This window comes from Octopus bimaculoides, chromosome 3 (assembly GCF_001194135.2).
Source record: "Octopus bimaculoides isolate UCB-OBI-ISO-001 chromosome 3, ASM119413v2, whole genome shotgun sequence".
Lineage (NCBI taxonomy): Eukaryota > Metazoa > Mollusca > Cephalopoda > Octopoda > Octopodidae > Octopus > Octopus bimaculoides.
In genome coordinates, this window is record NC_068983.1 from 150,007,210 (window position 1) to 150,015,610 (window position 8,401).

The 8,401-nt window shown below is 37.7% G+C and overlaps 1 protein-coding gene across 2 annotated transcripts in view; it reads right to left on the bottom strand.

Moving 5' to 3' along the window:
* The window catches only part of LOC106876669 (serine/threonine-protein phosphatase 2A 56 kDa regulatory subunit alpha isoform), a 346,085-nt gene that overhangs the window by 69,898 nt on the left and 267,786 nt on the right, over positions 1-8,401 (bottom strand). The window lies entirely within an intron of this gene.

An 8,401-nucleotide genomic window follows, 5' to 3' on the forward strand; every position in this document is an offset into this window, starting at 1 on the left:
GTCCCTAATATTATTATTATATATATATTTATATAGGCGTAGGAGTGGCTGTGTGGTAAGTAGCTTGCTTACGAACCACATGGTTCCGGGTTCAGTCCCACTGCGTAGCACCTTGGGCAAGTGTCTTCTACTATAGCCTCGGGCCGACCAAAGACTTGTGAGTGGATTTGGTAGACGGAATCTGAAAGAAGCCCATCGTATATATGTATATATACATATATATGTGTGTGTATATGTTTGTGTGTTTGTCCCCCCAACATCGCTTGACAACCGATGCTGGTGTGTTTATGTCCCCGTAACTTAGCGGTTAGAATAAGTACTAAACTTACAAAGAATGGGTCATGGGGTCGATTTGCTCGACTAAAGGTGGTGCTCCAGCATGGCCACAGTCAAATGACTGAAACAGGTAAAAGAGTAAAAGAATATATATATATATATATACACATCATCATCATTTAACGTCCGTTTTCCATGCTGGCATGGGTTGAATGGTTTGACAGGAGCTGTCCCAGACTCCAATTGTTTGTTATGGCATGGTTTCTAAGGTCAGGTGCCCTTTTTAACACCAATACAGAGTGTGTTGGATGCTTCTTATGTGCCACCAGCATGGGTGCATTTATGCAGCACGAGTGTATTTTATGTAGCACTGGCACCTGTAAGGGACAAGCCTGTATGTATGGATGACAGCGATTTTACTTAGCTTGATGTGTCTTAAGTACAGCAAATCACCACAACTGGTCCCTTGTCATTGCCTCAGTGAGGCCCAGCGTCTGAAGATCTTTCATCACTACTTCATCCCATGTCTTCCTGGGTGCTGGACTGTTACTGTGAATTCAAATCCACTGTAAGCAATTTATTATCTCTATACAAGTCACTTTATTCTAAATGTCTTTATTTACTCAGTAGTTGTAAATAATAAAGAGAACTTGTAATAGTTGTTACTTGAACAAGTCAAAGAAGTATCAAGCTCTCGGCCAAAGGACTCTTGTATACATTATCTCATCAATGTGGTGCTTTCTGTATCCATCTTGTAAATAGTTACCACAGGTTAAGTAGCAGGTCTCAGATAATTCATAGATGTTTCTCTACATTACCGCACTCAATTTAAAGCTTCTTTAGAGTACAGAATTCTCATGAAATTTTAAAAAAATATTTGTGTTGTGAATAAATCCATCTTAGAATTTAGAGAAAATAAACTTATGAGATGCAAATATTTAACTGAAAGTATAAATTTGCAAAGAGAAGCACAGGGAGCTCTATTAATTGTGTGTATATTATTTATAATGTGCATACAAATATGAAATGTATATGTTACAAATATAGGGCACTCAGAAAGCTGGTGGATTGCCAGACACTGTTTCTGACCTAATTTAGTCTCCTCAGTGACAAATATTCTGGGTGTTCTGAGTGAAGCCAACAATACTTCTTTCAATATAGAAGTTAAGATATAACACATTTAGTGATTTGTGCAAAAGCCAGTGAGACTAGAATTAAATTGATACAAAACTGTATCTAATGATCCAGTGGCATTCTGAGCAAAGCTTGGTCTTTTTAACACACAAATTTCATATGAAAAGTTTCTCTGAGACAAAATATGACAGATAGTGTCTTCCACATTATAAATGCTACATGCACTTGTGTTTTAATATAAGGCTTTTTCAAGTGTATATATTAATTTGATAACTTCATGGCTTCAAATCTTGATACCAACACTGCATTGTGACTATGGCAAATTCTCTTGCTTTTTGAGTGGCTCAGTCCACTTGGTTGTAAATATATGAGCTTTGAATGAGCAAGAGCTATGATAAAAGACATTTCACTATGACCATTCCATTTTATTTTGATACATTGTATTGAGGACTACATTGTATGACATGTCCTTTTATTTAAAAAAAATTGTAAGGTATGATGATTTAAGGGGGACAGCACGTGTCCCAGTGTTTGGATTCACAAATGTTTAGTTGCAGGTTCAACTCTTGGACTAAGTTTTGTGTCTTTGGGCAAAGCACTTCATTTCACATTGCTCCACTACACTCAGCTGAAAATGAGTACCAGTGACTGGCACTAGGGTTAACGGAGCAACGGACTGGCATCCTGTTCAAGGGTAGTCATGTTGTTGGCACTCCATCGCTTACAACATCGAGGGTTCCAGTTGATCCGATCAATGGAACAGCTTGTTCGTGAAATTAACGTGCAAGTGGCTGAGCACTCCACAGACACGTGTACCCTTAACGTAGTTCTCGGGGATATTCAGCGTGACACAGTGTGACAAGGCTGACCCTTTGAATTACAGGCACAACAGGAACAGGAAGTAAGAGTGAGAGAAAGTTGTGGTGATAGAGTATAGCAGGGTTTGCCACCATCCCCTGTCGGAGCCTCGTGGAGCTTTAGGTGTTTTCGCTCAATAAACACTCACAACGCCCAGTCTGGGAATCGAAACTGCGATCCTATGACCTCGAGTCCGCTGCCCTAACCACTGGGCCATTGCGCCTCCACGGTAGTCATGTACTCTCAGCTTAAAGGACTTGAACATCTGGACAAGCTCTAGCCTCATGAATGGGGTGAAGGAGAGTTTGACAGGTTGAACAACCATAGAAACTTTCTCATTGGTTTTAGCTGTAAGTAGGTAACACAAGAAGAAACATTTCACTGCTGCAATTAATAGGAACAGTGTCTGATTAATGGTTGACACATTATTACCTTACAGTAATTGGTTAAACTACACTAGTAAGACATAAGTTGCAGAGAAATGAGCTTCTCAAGGCTCACTCTAGATATATATTCCACGAAGAAAATGTTTTGAAGTTGTATTCATCTCAAATGACTCAATAAGTAACTCCCATCTCTTATTCATGAATGGCAAGCAGTGTAGTATGGAATTACTTTCTCAATGAACTGAGCTAGCTATATAATAAATATTGTATATTTAATCATGTTAAGAATCACAAGTGGTTCAGGTGATAAGGTGCTAGACGACCAGTTAAAATGTAAACAGTTAATGTCCACTGAATTTCCAATACTACTTAACCTATTTGTGATATGAAGAGATACAAATCACTACTGTAAGCGATAGAGGTAAGTGAAGGGCTAGCTTATATTCCACCATCAGTGTTACCTCATTGATTCAGTACATTTAGCTGTAAAGTAGCACCATGAAGTACAGTTTCCTCTTATTGCTCTCTAGTGGCTCTTACTATGTACAGTGACAACTGGTGCTAAGGACAGGAGACTGCAATATAAAATCACTTCAGCATATATTCTTTCTTGAGTTTTCTACACAACAACAGCCTTCATGAGTGTTCCAATACGCAAATGGTTTTCACATTCATTCACTGAAACCAAATTGCTGTGGCCACCATACTGAAGTTGCACACATTAAAAAGAAAAAAAAAAACACTTTGCTGTGGAGCATCAGAATGCTATAAATCAAACAAGGGTGACAATGGTTTTAGTTTTGTTTTTTAAAACAAGATTAATAACCACTTACTGCTTTAATATGATCTATAGTGAAATGGTTGTTGCTTAGTATCAAGTCAGCTGATCGTGTAGACATAGCAGACATTCCACCTGTGATCATCCAAGCTTTTCTGTATACTCACAATTACATTGTCCAATGTCTCCTTCTCTACTTATGACAGTAAGGTGTGTTTGATGAAGATTTGGTTACGATTTTTTAGCTAGCCAAACAACCCCTACAGAGGCTCCTTCATTAGCTTGTTTATGTTAGAGTAACAATATTTTAGTTGAGACAGTTAACATGATTCACTCTTAATGTCTTCATATTCAGAAAAACAACAGAAGCAAACTGTTTTTCTTTCATAAAAGCTCACTATAGCCCCCCCCCCCAAGCTCTAAGACCCATCAAGGCAAGTAAAATCAGTTGTGGCAGACACTGGTGTCATGCAAATGGCACCCATGCCAGTGGCATGTAAAAGCACCCATTACACTCTCAGAGTGGTTGGCATTAGGAAAGGCATCCAGCCGTAGAAACCATGCCAACGGATGCTAAATGATGAATGGAAGCTATTTATTGTGATCAATGTGAAATGGAGTAGGCTGATGGTAACATTATGGTTATAATAAACAGTTTGCACTGCATGTAAGGAATGCATCATGATGTTATGTCACATGTAAGATAAACTCTGGTGAGGTTTGATGAAAGTATGTTGTAGTTCAAATTTAAGTTGGCCCTGAATGCATAAATCTATATTCAAAGGTGTTCCAGCCGTGATTAATCTGATTTTCAGACAGTGTATTTAAGACTTACAATAGTCAGTAATCTGCATTTTTTTTCTTTTCTCCTAAAGACTAAATGGGATTGGCAGTTTTTTTCCAGTGGATTGAGTGACTATATAGAAGTTGACTTGTTTATATGGATGTGATTTGGCATTGCTATCAAGCATTTCTGACACACCACCATCCAATATTGTTTACACTTAAGTATCTGACATGTATTGCTAATAAAATCATCATCTTTCTTACTCTTAACCATCCCTTTTCTCAAAGTTGGAGAGAAGCTCTGTTCAATGCCACAGACAAAACCCTCTTTACTTTCCACAACCCCTGACAGAAATGAATCTCATAAAACAACTAAGGTTCCCTGATCACATTATACAAATATATTCATCTTTTCAGTTTCCACCAAGAGGAATATGTTAAGGTTAAAGAACTGATGCATCCCAGGAAGAACACAAAGGCGGTTCACCGTCAGCCAAATGAAGTAAGCTACTGGGGGGATTTGTAAGATCTCACTGGGCTTGGAATCACTGGTGCAACATAGGAGGGCCATACATTCTATCACTGAAGCCACATAGAAAGCTATGACATGGCTCTGAATAAAGAGAGCAAGCCCATAATGTTTGTTATAGCTGGGCTGCAAGCCAGGACCTGATCAGTCTCAGCATGAACAGCTGGGAAAGGGGTCTGGTGGTGAATAGTTCAAAATGCCCTTGTGACTTCAGGAATATTATTATTAGTGCATCTCAAATCATAGAATCAAAATATTTTACAGTATTAAATCTACATGTCCACCAGTTTAATCTCCAGTTGCTATCAAATGTCATACTCTTGCATATGTACATAGCACAAGGCTAAATTTTAATAAGTAACCTGATACATTTGGTTGAAAAAAATTATAGTCTTGCTTTTGCCTGTGTTTACAACTATTAACACATATTTTGGTTGTTAATAACTGAAGTTGAGTTTATCTGTCACTATTCACTCTGTGTGGTGCCTGAAACCACAACAAAAAGTTCACAATGTTATCTTAATAGAATGTAATGATGATCATCCATTTAATGTCCATTTTCCATGCTAGCATGGGCTGGACAGTCTGGAGAGCCAGAAGGCTGCACCAGGCTCCAATCTGATCTGGCAATGTTTCTACAGCTTGATGCTCTTCTTAATGCCAACCACTCCAAGAATGTAGTGAGTGCTTTTTACATGCCACTGGCACAGGAGCCAGTCAGGCAGGCTTGGCATTGATCACGTTCGAATAGTGCTTTTTACATGCCACTGGCAAGCCAGTCAGGGGGTACTGGCATCGGCCATTATTTGGATGGTGCTTTTTACGTGCCACTGGCACAGGAGCCATGTTTGCAAAAAAAATTTCTGTAGCAAGAATATAGTTTACTACCATTTAAATGTACAACTTTATCATATAAATTAATGTTAAGGTGTATCATCATCATCATCATCATCATCGTTTAACGTCCGCTTTCCATGCTAGCATGGGTTGGACGATTTGACTGAGGACTGGTGAAACCGGATGGCAACACCAGGCTCCAATCTGATTTGGCAGAGTTTCTACAGCTGGATGCCCTTCCTAATGCCAACCACTCAGAGAGTGTAGTGGGTGCTTTTACGTGTCACCCGCACGAAAACGGCCACGCTCGAAATGGTGTCTTTTATGTGCCACCCGCACAAGCCAGTCCAGGGGCACTGGCAACGATCTCGCTCGAAAATCCTACAGGAGCCAGTCAGGCGGTACTGGCAACGGCCACGCTCAAAATGGTACTGCAATGTAATATTCATGATTAAAAACGCTGGTCATTTGGTGCACAGGGACATTTGATAAAAGTCCTATATGTTGGGAGAGAATGTCTGGCAATATTTAGAAGATCCATGTGGCTTCCTAGCTATCTTGATTTGAACTCCCTGGACAGCTACATACAGGGTATCAATGAAGTAGGACTAATTGGTAGCCTCATAGTACCAAAAACTTGTTGGGGATGCTGTCACAGGCATGGGCACCTGATCGTGGCCTTAATTCAGCCCAATGGAAGTTTTGAGGAATGATCTGTTTCTTGAACATTTCTAGCTAAATGTAAGTGGAAGCATTGTTTGCGATTTGGTTTGAAATCTGTCTTTCTTCTCAGTTACCTTGACATCCTGTAGATGTGAAGGGTAACTGTTACATTTTATAAGAAAACACCAGTAATTCTGATCAACCTTTTACACAACCATGCCTGTGTTCAAGCAGTTGACTGTGAACACCAGTGCTTAGGATATTTATCCTTATATAATTATAAATGAACCTTGCATTGGTTCTGACATTGAGTATTTGAGTCATTCAACAGAATTACCTCCACACTGAATATGGTAGACACTTAAATCCTTAATGCAATCTATAGAAGCAATGTGATATTGCTGCTGGCCTTTAAATTACAGCTGCAGTTCATCTGATAAGCTTCTGCATAAGTTTGTCTACCCAATTTCACTCACAAGGATTGGGTTGTGTCAGGCTAATGTAGAAGACATTTATCTGAGGCATCACAGAAACTAATCCAGTCAGAAAATTGGATAGTTTGCATGTCATTATTAACACTAATCTGAGTAGGTTAATTCACCAAAATGTAAGTAGTTACTTCAAGGAATAACTGCTCTAAGTAGTGGTAGCATTGTAAAATTGACGAAGATTTTATTTGATTGCAGTGATGAGATTAAAGCTTCTCTTGAGTATAGTTTAGTGGAGGAATCATGTCTGCCAGATAACTTATTCTAAACAGATGAGTAGTTCAGTGGTACTTTTATAACCCAATGAATATGTTTGCTACCACAGCCAACAACAATACTACACATGCACGCAGAGAACATTATAGATGAAGATATATTTTGGTGGGGAGCAACCAAAGTGAGAAGTCAAGTCACAAATATGAATCAATAAGGTTTAATGCATTGAAATAATAAATAATCAAGGGAAATATTTTTTTTTTAAATGTTGTAGTCATACTGACAGGCAGAGAACTGATGATGATGATGATGGTGATGGTGATGATGACAACAACAAACATGTAAGGGTGGTAGAGATTGAGTAGATGATTCAGGTTAATTAATACAGTTCAGGTCAGATAACTGTTAAATTCTCAAAATAGAGTTTTATTTTCTTCTTTTTTCATTTTACATATTTTCAGCAGAAATTAAAAAAAACACAAGGAAAGGAAAGAAAAAAAAACAACAAACACAAACATTAACAATCTTATTACAGTTTCATATGATATGAAGTATAGAAAATAAAGGTTCTTCTATCATAACATGAAAATTTACTGATTTCAATTGCCACAGAATAAATTCATTAACAAGATTGTGGTTTAGCATGGTGATATAATAAAGGAGATTAAATTTACATAGTAGTAGCTTAAATACTGTTCATAAATGACCAAACACGTTTTAGTCTTCCTGTAATTTCACGTCAAAAGCTGAAACCCTTTTTAAAATGAAAGGGGCAGAGGGGAAGAAAGCAACAAAACCCAATTTAAACAAGAGAGGCTGTTCCGAGTTTTAAATAAATGTGGATATGTTTAGGTGGAGGGGGGATGATTGTTTATACACAAAATCGTACCCAACCCCAACCTTCCAGTGAAAAAATCTTCTAGAAAAGTTTAAGACAAACTTATAACTAAATATAGGGAAGCTGAATGAATTTAGTGGAACAAAGAAGTATAAACTCAATGCCAGTAGGTCTTCACTAAACCACAAATAAACAATACTACTACTAATAATAATGTGTGTGTGTGTGTGTGTATGTATATATTCATATATATATATATACATATATACATACATATGTAGCAATCAGATATATACATGGATAAAAAGACCCTCTAAAGGATTTTGTACTGTCATGCTATCACTTTAATACACTTGTGCATACATTCATATCAGAGCTGAAGTACGGTACCAGCTTTAAGAGCACTTACTGCTCTTGGAAACAAACAATTCATACACACACATACATACTGGATTTTATACACACACACACACACACATATAAACACTATACTCACAAACTCCCATTCAATTTGAACATGAGGTGATGGTAGGATGAATTTACATTCATAATTTACACAACACTATAAACTAACTTGTGTACCAAAGATTATATATATATATATATATATAT